At 42.3% G+C, this 14,271-nt stretch overlaps 1 long non-coding RNA gene across 1 annotated transcript; it reads left to right on the top strand.

Annotated features, from left to right (window-relative positions):
• Positions 1–38: 38 nt before the first annotated feature.
• On the top strand, positions 39–12,974 carry LOC309618180. The gene is made up of 2 exons (XR_014238343.1): positions 39–11,408; positions 12,045–12,974. It is a non-coding gene; the product is annotated as an uncharacterized lncRNA (long non-coding RNA).
• The last annotated feature ends 1,297 nt before the right edge of the window (positions 12,975–14,271 follow it).

The following is a 14,271-nucleotide window of genomic DNA, read 5'->3' as shown; positions in this document are numbered from 1 at the left end:
CAATTGTTTGGAAGAGTTTGAGAAGGATGGGTGTTAGCTCTTCTCTAAATGTTTGACAGAATTCACCTGTGAAGCCATCTGGTCCTGGACTTTTGTTTGTTGGTAGATTTTTAATCACAGTTTCAATTTCATGACTTGTGATTGGCCTGTTCATATTTTCTGTTTCTTCCTGGTTCAGTCTTGGAAGGTTATACCTTTCTAAGAATTTGTCCATTTCTTCCAGGTTGTCCATTTTATTGGCATAGAGTTGCTTGTAGTAGTCTCTTAGGATGCTTTGTATTTCTGCGGTGTCTGTTGTAACTTCTCCTTTTTCATTTCTAATTTTCTTGATTTGAGTCCTCTCCCTCTTTTTCTTGATGAGTCTGGCTAATGGCTTATCAATTTTGTTTATCTTCTCAAAGAACCAGCTTTTAGTTTTATTGATCTTTGCTATCGTTTTCTTTGTTTCTATTTCATTTATTTCCGCTCTGATCTTTATGATTTCTTTCCTTCGGCTAACGTTGGGTTTTGTTTGTTCTTCTTTCTCTAGTTCCTTTAGGTGTAAGCTTAGATTGTTTACTTGAGATTTTTCTTGTTTCTTTAGGTAGGCTTGTATAGCTATAAGCGTCCCTCTTAAAACTGCTTTTGCTGCATCCCATAGGTTTTGGATCGTCGTGTTTTCATTGTCATTTGTCTCTAGGTATTTTTGGATTTCCTCCTTGATTTCTTCAGTGATCTCTTGGTTATTTAGTAATGTATTCTTTGGCCTCCATGTGTTTGTGTTTTTTACGGTTTTTTCCCTGTAATTCATTCTAATCTCATAGCGTTGTGGTCAGAAAAGATGCTTGATATGATTTCAATTTTCTTAAATTTACTGAGGCTTGATTTGTGACCCAAGATGTGATCTATCCTGGAGAATGTTCCGTGCGCACTTGAGAAGAAAGTGTAATCTGCTGTTTTTGGATGGAATGTCCTATAAATATCAATTAAATCTATCTGGTTTGCATGGTATATCTTTTTCCGTCCCCTCACTTTCAGTCTGTATGTGTCCCTAGGTCTGAAGTGGGTCTCTTGTAGACTGCATATATATGGGTCTTGTTTTGTATCCATTCAGCCAGCCTGTGTCTTTTGGTTGGAGCATTTCATCCATTCACGTTTAAGGTAATTATCGATCGATATGTATGTTCCTATGACCATTTTCTTAATTGTTTTGGGTTTGTTTTTGTAGGTCCTTTTCTTCTCTTGTGTTTCCCACTGAGAGAAGTTCCTTTAGCATTTGTTGTAGAGCTGGTTTGGTGGTGCTGTATTCTCTTAGCTTTTGCTTGTCTGTAAAGCTTTTGATTTCTCCATCAAATCTAAATGAGATCCTTGCCGGGTACAGTAATCTTGGTTGTAGGTTCTTCCCTTTCATCACTTTAAGTATATCATGCCACTCCCTTCTGGCTTGTAGAGTTTCTGCTGAGAAATCAGCTGTTAAGCTTATGGGAGTTCCCTTGTATGTTATTTGTCGTTTTTCCCTTGCTGCTTGCAATAATTTTTCTTTGTCTTTACTTTTTGCCACTTTGATTACTATGTGTCTCAGCGTGTTTCTCCTTGGGTTTATCCTGTATGGGACTCTCTGCGCTTCCTGGACTTGGGTGGCTATGTCCTTTCCCATGTTAGGGAAGTTTTCGACTATAATCTCTTCAAATATTTTCTCGGGTCCTTTCTCTCTCTCTTCTCCTTCTGGGACCCCTATAATGCGAATGTTGTTGCGTTTAATGTTGTCCCAGAGGTCTCTTAGGCTGTCTTCATTTCTTTTCATTCTTTTTTCTTTAGTCTGTTTTGCAGCAGTGAATTCCACCATTCTGTCTTCCAGGTCACTTATCCGTTCTTCTGCCTCAGTTATTCTGCTATTGATTCCTTCTAGTGTAGTTTTCATTTCAGTTATTGTATTGGTCATCTCTGTTTGTTTGTTCTTTAATTCTTCTAGGTCTTTGTTAATCATTTCTTGCATCTTCTCAATCTTTGCCTCCATTCTTATTCCGAGGTCCTGGTTCATCTTCACTGCACTGTCATTATTCTGAATTCTTTTTCTGGAAGGTTGCCTATCTCCACTTCATTTAGTTGTTTTTCTGGGTTTTTTTCTTGTTCCTTCATCTGGTATATAGCCCTCTGCCTTTTCATCTTGTCTATCTTTCTGTAAATGTGGTTTTTGTTCCACAAGCTGCAGGATTGTCGTTTTTCTTGCTTCTGCTGTCTGACCAATGGTGGTTGAGGCTATCTAAGAGGCTTGATGGGAGGCTCTGGTGGTGGGTAGAGCTGACTGTTGCTGTGGCGGTCAGAGCTCCGTAAAACTTGAATCCACTTGACTGTTGATGGGTGGGGCTGGGTTCCCTCCCTGTTGGTTGTTTGGCCTGAGGCAACCCAACACTGGAGCCTACCTGGGCTCTTTGGTGGGGCTAATGGCAGACTCTGGGAGGGCTCATGCCAAGGAGTACTTCCCAGAACCTCCGCTGCCAGTGTCCTTGTCCCCACGGTGAAACAGAGACAGCCCCCGCTTCTGCAGGAGACCCTCCAACACTAGCAGGTAGGTCTGGTTCAGTCTCCCCCAGGGTCACTGCTCCTTCCCCCGGGTCCCTATGCACACACTATTCCGTGTGTGCCCTCCAAGAGTGGGGCCTCTGTTTCCCCCAGTCCTGTCGAAATCCTGCATTCAATTCCCACTAGGCTTCAAAGTCTGGTTCTCTATGAATTCCTCCTCCCGTTGCTGGACCCCCAGGTTGGGAAGCCTGACGTGGGGCTCAGAATCTTCACTCCAGTGGGTGGACTTCTGTGGTATAAGTGTCCGCCAGTCTGTGAGTCACCCACCCAGCACTTATGGGATTTGATTTTACTCTGATTGTGCCCCTCCTACCATCTCACTGTGGCTTCTCCTCTGTCCTTGGACGTGGGGTATCCTCCGTGGTGAAGTCCAGTGTCTTCCTGTCGATGACTGTCCAGCAGCCAGCTGTGATTCTGGTGCTCTCGCAAGAGGGAGTGAGAGCACGTCCTTCTACTCCGCCATCTTGGTTAATCTTCTGTACATCTTTTTGAAGAACCATCTATTCAAGTCTTTTATCCATTTTTGAATCAGGGTGTTTGTTTGCTTTTTGTTCAGTTATAGGAGTTCTCTGTAAATTCTCAATAGAAATCTCTTGTCAGATAGATGGCTTTCAAATATTTTCTCCCATCTTGTGGGTTGCCATTTTATTCTGTTTACATTCCTCTGATACACATTTTTTTTAATCGTGTACTTCAAATTGTTTATTTTTTTGTTAGCTGTACATTTGTTGTTCCCTCGTTTCATATTGAGGAAAACACTGCCAAATCCAATGTCATGAAGCTCTTGTCCTGTGCCTTCTTCTAAGACTTTTAATTTTATTAGGTCTTATATTTAGTTTCTTGATATGTTTTCATTAATTTTTGCATATGATGTTAGGTAAGGGTCCATCTTCCTTCTTTTGCATGTTGACCACAAGACTTCTCAGCACCACTTGTTGAAAATACTATCCTTCCTACTTTGAAAAGTCTTGGCAACTTGTCAAAAATCATTTGGCCATATATCAGGGTTTATTTCTGGGTGTTCTATTCTATTCTATTGGTCTTGAATAAGGGAGAAAATAGTATAACCTATCCAGGTTGATGAAGAACATAAAGAAAGACCAGGACTGAGAATTAGGAGGGTAATATAAAACAGCAGGGAGTAAAAGACAGTGTGAGAGAAGATCTTGTATTTGCGAGTTCATGGAAATATGATCATGTTAAAACCACTAAACGCCTGACTTTGAACAATACGGTAAATGTGCCAGCAAGAAACATAACACTTACCCATCTCTGGGAAATATAGTATGGGCATAAAGATAAACTACACACAAATATATTAAAAAGGGAAGGGTTTTCATGGTGTGAGAATATTGTGGGATTTGAAATACAATTTATTTCTGTTCTACCATTGTCTCTAAAATTTATCAAAGTGTATATACAAGCAATTCCAATTCTGGTAATGTGCTTGACAGGTTTATATATGAACTTCAGCAGAGCAGTAAATGTACATTCATAGTAGGACTGCTCCCTAAACCAAAAAACAAAACACAAAAACTTCAAAGACTAGAGTTCACTTTGTCAACACACATACAGATGCAATGATGGTTAATGGTCGGAAAACAAAAGGTGAGCATGGGTGCAAGAGGTTAATCCCCAGGCTGGGGTGGGGTGCAGAGTTTGAGGGTAACACAGGTAGAAAAGGCTTTTGTCCTATCCTTGATTTTTGAGGTATGGAAATTCACAGGTCACTACCTTCATTTCAAAATGAATGAATGCACTATTCAATTTTTTTAAACAGGCGAAGTAAACATGAGTGATAATAAATTTCAAACTGTCGCTAATCAAATAAGATACTAAGAAAAATTAAATAATATGATTTAAGAATGAAGTAGAAAGATTGCCCAACATGGTAGCATTCAAAGACCCAGAGCGTGATGCCTCTCATGGGCACACCAAAGTCACAACTGTTTACAGAACAGCAATTGATGAAAAAGGCCGGGACCTACCATAAAAGATGTTTTACAGCTAAAGACATAAGGAAGGCACCTCGACAAGACAGGAAGGAAGGGCAAAATCTCAATAGAGTCAAGACCCATACCACCAGGTGGGTGGTCCACAAATGGGAGAATAATTACAGTTTCAGAGGTGCTCCCAGGTAGCAGGGGTATGAAGCCAACATCAGGCTCCCAAGCCCAGGGATCCTGTGCTGGAAAGAAGAGTCCCTAGAAAGTTGGGCTTTGAAGACCAGTAGTGTTTATTTTCCAGAGAGCCAGAGGGTTGTGGGAAATAGAGACTCCACTCTTAAAAGATGCTCACAAAATCCCACATGATCCGAAAATCAGAACAGAAGCAGTCATTTGAAAGGATCCTGGGTCACACCTACCTCCTGATCTTAGAGAGTCTCCCAGAGAGGCAAGAGGCAACTACAGCACAGCCTCAGGGACAGAGACACTGGCAGCAGCCATTCAGGGGAGCTCCTTCTACCTCGTGGACGCTGGTACCAGCAAGCATAATTTCAGAATCCTCCCTCTAGCTTATCAGCCGCAGGACCGAACCCTACCCATTTCCACCAGGCTATAGACACAAGTACTAGGATGCTGCAGGCCAAGCAACTAACTGAGCAGGGGCATAGCCCCATCCACCAGCAAACAGGCTGCCTTCAGACCCTCTCAAAGCACAGCTGACCCTGGACGTGGGTCCAGCCACCAAAAGCCCCAGGACCAGCCTCCACACCTCAGTGGACAGGCACCAGCCCCAGAGTCCCTGGCCCCTCTGACAAGTGAGCCTGCTCTGGCCTTGGAGTCAGCCTCACCATCGGCAGGTGATTACTGCACAGGGACTGGATGGAGCTTGGACCTACCCAACAGCAAACCTGCTCTAGCAGTGGGATCAGCCTCATACACCAACAGGCACACACCAGCTCCAGGAATACCACAGCCCAGCAGCCTGTGTGACCAGAACACTCACTTGCAGGCCAGAAGCAGCCATGGACTCAGCTGGGTCCTGACCCTGCCCATCAGAATGCCAACACAAGATTAGGGATACCCCAGACCCTGCAGAGAGCTGTGTCAGGAACAGTGATCCAACACCAACTCTGTGACTCCTGGGCCCTGCAGCCAGAATGCAGGACCTGTCTCTTCCTCCCAGTAGCCAGCATAGCCCCAGAACCAGTGACTGGGCACTAGCCCTGATATCACCTGGACTGCAATTCTACCCATAAGTGAACCAGCACTAGATTTGGTGTCCCCCAGAGATGTGCAGCCAGCTGCCTTATGATCTAGTCTCACCAAGCAGCACAGACAGCCTCCATACAAGGCAGAGCCTGGCAAACAAGCAGTCTGGGGGCAACCAAGCCTACCAGACCACCCACAGTAGTCAGCCCACCACAGCAGAAGAGCCCAAGCAGCCCACATAGGGGGTACACCTAGAACATATCATTCTAGTGACCAGGGGACAGTGGGCTGCTGGGACACATAGGACCTCTCCTACAAAAGGCAATTTCTCCAAGGTCAGGAAATGTAACGAACCTACTACATACATAGCAATAAAAACAGGAAGTTAAGAAAAATGAGGTGACACAGAAACACGATCCAAATGAAGGACCAAGATAAGAATTCAGAAGAAGAGCTAAGTGAAGTAGAGATAGCCAATCTCCTCAACAAAGGGTTCAAGGTAATGACTGTAAAGATGATCAAAGAACTCAGGAGAAGAATGGACGACCAGGGCAAGAAGTTAGAATTTTTTTAAAAAGAGTTAGACCATTAAAGAACAACAAAACAGAGATGAGGAATACAATAACTGAAATGAAAAATACATTGAAGGAAACTACTGTAGACTAAATGATACAGAGGAATGAATCAGAAAACTGAAGGACAGAGTACAGGCAATCACTGAAGATGAACGGTAAAACAATAGATTAAAATGAAATGAGGAAAGTTGAACAGACTTGTGAAAGAATATCAGGTGTACTAATATTTGCATTATACTGGTCCCAGAAGCAAAAAGGAAAGAGAAAGCAGTGTAGAACATACCTGAAGACATAAGAGCTGAAAACTTCCCTAACCTGGGAAAGAAAACAGACATCCAAGTCCAGTAAACACAGTAAGGCCAAAACAGGATCAACCCAAAGAGGACCACAGCAAGACTCATTGTAATTAAAATGGAAAAAGAAAAAAAGATAAAAAGACACCATTAAAAGGAGCGAAGGAAAAGCAACAAGTTACAAACATGGGAAATTGCATAAAGTTATCTGCTGACTTTTCAGGATAACCTCTGCATGCCAGAAGGGAGTGGCATGGTATATTTAAAGTCATGAAAGGGAAAAGCCTATAACCAAAAATACTCTACCCAGCAAGGCTCTCCTTCAGATTTGATGGTGAGATCTAAAGTTTTACAGAGAAGCAAAACTAAAAGAGCTCAGCATCGCCAAACCAGCTTTATGAGAAATCTTAAAGGGGCTTTTCTAAGTGAAAAAGAAAAGGTCACGATTGAAACACAAAAATTAGGAAAGGAAACTTACTAAAGGAAAAACCTCATTGGTTAAGGCAAATATTCAACAAAGGTAGTAAATCAACCATGGACACAGCTAATAGGAAGGATGAAAGAAAACAGTAATAAAATCATCTATATTCACAATAGGAAGTTAAGGGACACACAAAACAAGTAGATGTAAAATATAAGGTCAAATTCAGTAACTGTGGGGGAGCAGAGTAACAATGCAGGGTTGTTAGTGTCCATGTGAAATTAAGAGCTCAGCAACTTAAATAATCACACACACACACACACACACACACACACACACATACACAAAACTGAAAGAAATCCAAACATAATATTAAAGATAGTCCTCACATCACAGATGAAGGGAATAAAAGGGGAAGAAAGGAACACTGAAGAAATTAAAGAGGGATTCTAAAAATACCCAAGACAAATGAAAATGAACACACAATGATCCAAAATCTATGGGACACAGCCAACGCAGTTCACAGGGGGAAGTTATAGTGATACAAGCTTATTCTTAGGAATCAAGAAAAATATCAAATAAACAACCTAACATTACACCTGAAGGAATTAGAAAAAGAAGAAAAAACAAACCTCAAAGCTGTCAGAAAGAAAAATTAAGAAAACTATACCATACGCAATCACACCAAAAAGAATAAGACACCTAGGAATAAACACACCTAAGCAGGTAAAAGATGTGTGCTCAGAAATCTATCAGCCATTGGTGAAAGAAGTTGAGGACAACACAAAAAGATGGAAAAATATAGCATGTGCATGGACTGGAAGAATTAATACTGTTAAAATAACCATACTACCAAAGACAATCTACAGATTTAATGCAATCCCTATCAGAATACCAAAGCATTTTCACAGAACTTGAAAAAGTAATTTTAAAATTTATATAGAAACACAAAGACCCCAAATAGCCAAACAATCTTGAGAAAGAACACAGCTGGAGGCATCATGCACCTTGACTTCAGACTATACTGCAAAGTGACAGTAATCAAAGAGAAAGGTACCAGAGCAAAAACAGACACAAAGATCACTGGAATAGAATAGAGATCCCAGAAATAAGCCCACACACTTATATTTAATTGATTTATGACAAAGCAGGCAATATGGAGAAAAAACTGTCTCTTCAATAACTGGTACTGGGAAAAATGGTCAGCTACATGGAAAAGAATAAAATTAGATTATTTTAGCACACCATATATAAAATAATTGCAAAACTGAATAAAGACCTAAATGTAGGACCAGAAACCATAAAACCCCTAGAGGAAAATATAGAACATTCTTCAACATAAATGATAGCAACAGTTTTAGGTTCAGTCTACTAAGGCAAATGAAACAAAAGCAAAAATAAACAAATGGGACTTCACTAAACTTAAAAGATTTTGCACAGCAAAGGAAACCAAAGACAAAATGAAAAGACAACCTGCTGAAGGAGAGACAATATTTGCACATGATAAGAGGTTAACACCAAAAAGATGACCAAGCAAGGGTTCATATCTAAACTACAGAAACAGCACATACAACTCAATATCAAAAAAACACCCAAAATCTTTTTTAAAAAAATGAGAAGACCTAAATAGACATTTTTCCAAGGAAAAACTACATATAGACAGCCAGAACTCACAAAGATGCTAAACACAGCTAATCGGCAGTAAAATGCAAATCAAAACTATGAGATAGGGCTTCCCTGGTGACGCAGTGGTTGAGAGTCTGCCTGCCAATGCAGGGGACACGGGTTCGAGCCCTGGTCTGGGAGGATCCCACATGCCGCGGAGCAACTAGGCCCATGTACCACAACTACTGAGCCTGCGCGTCTGGAGCCTGTGCTCCGCAACAAGAGAGGCCGCAAGAGTGAGAGGCCCGTGCACCGCGATGAAGAGTGGCCCCCACTTGCCACAACTAGAGAAAGCCCTCACACAGAAACGAAGACCCAACACAGCCATAAATAAATAAATTAATTAATTAATTAAAATAGCTTTACAAAAAAAAAAAAAAAGCAAAATCATTTAAAAACAAAAAAACAAAAAAACTATGAGATATATCACTTCAGTCTTGTCAGAATGGCTGTCATCAAAAAGATCACAAATAACAAAGGTTAGTGAGGATGTGGAGAAAGGGAAACTCTTGTACACTCTTGATGTGAATGTGAAGTAGTGCAGCTACTGTGGAAAGCAGAATGGAGGTTCCACAAAAAACTAAAAATAGAACTACCATAATAGCCAGCAATTTCACTGTTGGGTATATCAGAAGAAAACAAAAACACTATTTAAAAAAAAAATAACTGCACACCAATGTTCATAACAGTGTTATTTGCCATAGCCAAGATATAGAGTCAAACTAAGTGTTCATTAATAGCTTAGTGGATAAAAAAGATTTTTTATGATGACTTCAGCAAAAAATGAAATTTTGCCATTTGCAAGAACATGGATGGACTTGGAGGGTATTATGCTTAGTAAAATAAGCCGCAGAGAAAACAAGCATGGTGTGTTATGAGAAAAAAAGCGTGGTATGTTATGAGAAAACAAGCATGGTATGTTATCACTTACACGTGGCATCTAAAAAATTGAATACAACAACAACAACAACAACAACAAAACAGACTCACAGATTAAAGAACAGACTAGTGGTTACCAGCAGGGAGAGATAGGGTGGAGGAGCAAAATAGTGGTAGGAGATTTTGAGGTACAATCCACTATGTATAAAATCAATAATCTACAGTGATGTACTGTATAGCATGGGGAATATAGCCACTCTTTTATAATAACTATAAATGGAGAAGAACCTAACCATTTATGAATCACTATGTTGTACCTCTGAAACTAATATAATAATGTAAATTAACTATAGATCAATAAAATATAAAGTAAGAAACAATAAAGGGGAGACACAGATTATTAGATAGAAATCAATTAAATAAACACAAGTTTTGGAAATCAAGGAATTAAAAAACAACACGTAAGACACAACATTGGCATTTAAAGTGTACAATCTATTCATTTAAAAGAAATCATTTAAGTGGTAAAAAATGGTACCCATTCTCACAATTTTGTATATCTAGGATAAATTATTATCTACAAAAATATGTTACAAATATTCACTCAAAAAGAAAGAGAAAATTGGGATAAACCCATTGTAGTATACAAATTTAATATCAAAGTCTCTATGTAAAATTGATTTGAATAAGTTCTGTTAGCCACTTCTAGTTTCTTTGTGATGTAAAATCTTTTAAAGCATAAAAATCAGCCTTTCTACATTATTCCATTAGACATACATAGAAGTTAAAAGAAATGAGAAGACAGAACAATCAACCAGGAAGGTGAATTTACTGAGAAACAGTCATTCGTTCTCCCTCCTCCTTTTCTTTTCCTCCTTTACCAGGTCTCTTTCTGTTCCAATCAAGAGAAGTCTTGAGAGTTCTGAGAATATTTCTTTGAGGGCTTCAAATCACCATACCTACATCCTCTGCCACAACTACACACACGGGAACAAAAATAAACCTCTGCTATCTACTCATGTAGGAGGGATTCATGCAAAATAAACTCCTACATGGAGACCAACAGGTGAGTTTTCTACCTGTTCTTTATAATGTCCTTCCATTAGAGTAAATCCCACACATTATGAGGAAGAAGCGGTTATGTGAGCTTTTCCTTGAAGTCAAAAAACTTGCATTCATTTCAAGTACGTGGTGATCATAGGGTACAGCCAGGGAAGGTGCCATCCCCCTTGGGGGGAGGGGCGGTGAATGGGCTCCCGCACCCATGCACCTCCTGATGTACAGATTCTGGAGAAACAGAGGGCGGTCACACCGCAGTCAGCCTGTCGGGCCACTGGGCAACCCGACCAGCCTGGAAGTGCCCCATCAGTTGCTGAAAGCAAAACTCTGTCCCCCCTGTGAAGCCAGGCAATTTAGGTCAGAGAGTCAGAGGAGACCGGTAATCAACTCCTCCTCTCTGCTCACCTCCTTGGGGTTACAGCAACCCCATCTCCAAACCCAAATCTGACCCTGGAGTGCCAAACTGGGAGTGGCAGGTGGGCTCTGCCGGTGCTTCAGCGCCCTCTGGAGGTTGTCTGCTCTAATGGCAACTCTCAGCCCTTCCTCCTCCTCCTTCCCTAGTCCTGGGGGCTGCCTTGGCCTCCTGCAGCTGCTGGCCTGAATTCATTCTTCTTTTTTCTCCAATTACAGTGAAGTGTCTTACAGAGGTTTGGAATCTCTTGAAGAAGGAAGATCTTTTAGCCAATACACCTTAACCGTGAGAAGCCGGTTTCAAGAATGAACCTGAAATACTGTATTTTTCTCCTGATGATTCCAAGGAGAGACAGCTCAAGTTTTCTAAATCATAAGAAAAACCAAGGTAAATATGATATTCTGAGCCAGAGATGAAAAAGCAGCTTTTAGCACCCCCTCCTCATGTCATATGACCGGGATTTAAATCAATCAACTGCCACTGGTTTTTAAATCACATGACCCAACTTTAAATCAATCAGCTGCTTCCCTGTAACTCACGTGACTTGGCTTTGAATAGTAAGAAATGCAGAGGTAATGGCTGAAACATTTATATTAACATATTTCCATACAAATAACCCAATGAAAGTTTAGTATTAGTTGTTTTGTTTGTTTGTTTGTTTATACTGCAGGTTCTTATTAGTCATCACATGTGTGATAGCGCAGCACATGTGTGATAGCGCAGACCCCGGATCTCTTTAGTCAGCTGAGGCCAGTGTTGCCGGCATCCCTCCAGTCCCATCCCCCAGCCCCTCCCTCTGGGACTGTATCTAATAGAAGAAAGAGCACAGAGGAATTGGCTGAATCAAGGGACCTGGGAGCCTGGGTATGAGTTTGAAGACCGAGAACCTAAGGCGCAATTACATATTATTGGAAACTCTTGTGGGGTGTGTGGGGGGAGGTTAGGAGGCTGAGAGGCTGAGTCGACCTGGTGAGTCCAGCCCCAGGACACCACACAGCCCCGCCCCCCTTTCCCTGCCATCAGACAAGGGGTGCCGCAACTCCAGCCGGGACTCTGCACTTCCCCCTCCCTGATTCTCCAGAAGAGCAGGTGGCCCCCCTCTGAGGGCAGGGGCAAGACAACGGACCAAGTCCCCCTGCACTAAGACGCTACTGGAAGCTCTTCCTGAACAGCAGTGCTGGCTTGGAGCGAACCCGTGCACCGCCAAAGTTGGTCTCGTCCTGCAGCTGAGGGACGCAGGCTTTAAGTCAGCTGCCTTGGCTTTAAATCAGTCAGTCCCCCCTTTAAGTCAGGTGACCCGACTTTAAATCACTGTGTGCCCCTCAAGCCTGCAACTTCAAAAGTTGGGAACTTCACTTTGATCCCAGCACCTCACACAGCTGAATGCACACTGTAGTCACCCCCAAGCCTGGCTTAGAGGCAGGCTATAAGGTAAGGGGATGGGCTGCACACGTGGTGAGGAGGGTGCACTTCATGTACCAGAAGGGTCCAGGTACTCTGGGTACAGCAAGCAGTGCACGATACAGCAGCTCCCTGGCCAAGCTGGTGATGCACAGGGGGAGCAGGCACACCCAGGCACGCAGAGGTTCCAGGCCGGGAGCTGGGGCACAGCCAGCCGGGAGGGTGTGGAAGCCGAGGATCTGAGCCTTCTTGAGAAAGGCAGACACAGAGGATGGATGAGAAACAAAGACCAGATGAAACATGGATTTGAAAAACACACCCTGCTCTTGCAATTGGGGTGGGGGGCACCCCAGATTTGAGTCTTCTTACTCCCCAGGACCTAGTGCTTTGGCATTTGCCCAATTACTTATAAAATGTGACTGATAATATCTAACCCATAGAATACTGCATTTGGAGTGGTTTTGCGTGTTTATGTTTCTATACTGGAATAATCTTTTCTACAAGAAAAATGTACACAATCTGAAATAAATTAAAACCCCTCTTTAAAAAGTACTATATCGGACTTCCCTGGTGGCGCAGTGGTTAAGTATCTGCCTGCCAAGGCAGGGGACATGGGTTCGAGCCCTGGTCAGGGAAGATCCCACATGCCGCGGAGCAGCTAAGCCCATGAGGCACAACTACTGAGCCTGCAGGCCACAACTACTGAAGCCCGCGCGCCTAGAGCCGGTGCTCCACAACAAGCGCAGCAAGAGAAGCCACCGCAATGAGAAGCCCGCGCACCGCAACAAAGAGTAGCCCCCGCTTGCCGCAACTAGAGAAAGCCTGCCCATAGCAACGAAGACCCAACGCAGCCAAAAACAAATTAATTAATTAACTAGTTAACTATTTTTAAAAAGTACTATATCCTTCTGTACAACTTCTCTGGGAAGAACAGAGAGATGGCGTAGGAGAGTGAGAAAGACCAATATTTAGCGCACATCTCTCATGCAGGTGCTCTGCTGGCTCAAATAGATTTATCCCCACTTTACAAAGGAGGAAATAATCTCAGAGAGGTTTAGTAATTTTCCCAAAGCCAAACAGCTATTGAGTGGCAGAACCGAGATCTGAACCAAGTCTGTTACCTTCAAAGCCTAAGTCCTCATCACAACAAAACTCAATTAATATTTACATTTATCGAATTACATTGCAACCTGGGGAGTTCTTGGCACAATCCTGAATAAGAGTGAGAAAGAAAGAAATAGCATTGTTCCTACAGTCAACCAAAATTTTTGGAGCAGCTGCTAGATGCCTGTCCCTTTTTGGGGTTCAGCAGTGATCAAGACAGGAAGAGTCCTGCTTTCATGAACCACGTAGTGGGGAGGAGAGACGGGTGCAACTTGGGTGAGGGATTTCACCTTGCTGGACCTCTGTTTTCTCATCTGGAAAATGGGATGGGTGTTCCTCATTTTCTGGGATTGTCCAGCCCTCACATTCTCTGATTCCATAAGAAGCATTTGTTTTCCTGTTTTCTTTAAAATTCATTCAGGCCGTGAGCTGTGATGAATGTTGTTAGCTGCTCCCCAAATCACTCTATTCCCACCCTTTTCCTGTGATCAGGTCTTTCCCGAAACATGACTCACAGTCAGTCAAGTCACAGAAGCTAAGGGGCACCCAGCAGAAAAATTCCAACCCTTGCTTCCCAGGAGCTCTGCGGTCTACCTGCCAGGTAAACTTAACTCACCTGGCACAAGGTGGCCATCCCCGGTTTCACATCAACATGATCTCAGGCACAAACCTCCTTGTTTTTCCATTTTGTCTTTAAGTTACTTGTTGAAACAGCTGCACCGATATGACAAAGATATAAAATCAG

This window comes from Balaenoptera borealis, assembly GCF_965194805.1.
Source record: "Balaenoptera borealis genome assembly, chromosome: 20".
Taxonomy (NCBI): domain Eukaryota; kingdom Metazoa; phylum Chordata; class Mammalia; order Artiodactyla; family Balaenopteridae; genus Balaenoptera; species Balaenoptera borealis.
Note: the sequence above shows the minus strand (reverse complement) of the source record. Positions and strands in the feature narration are given on the sequence as shown.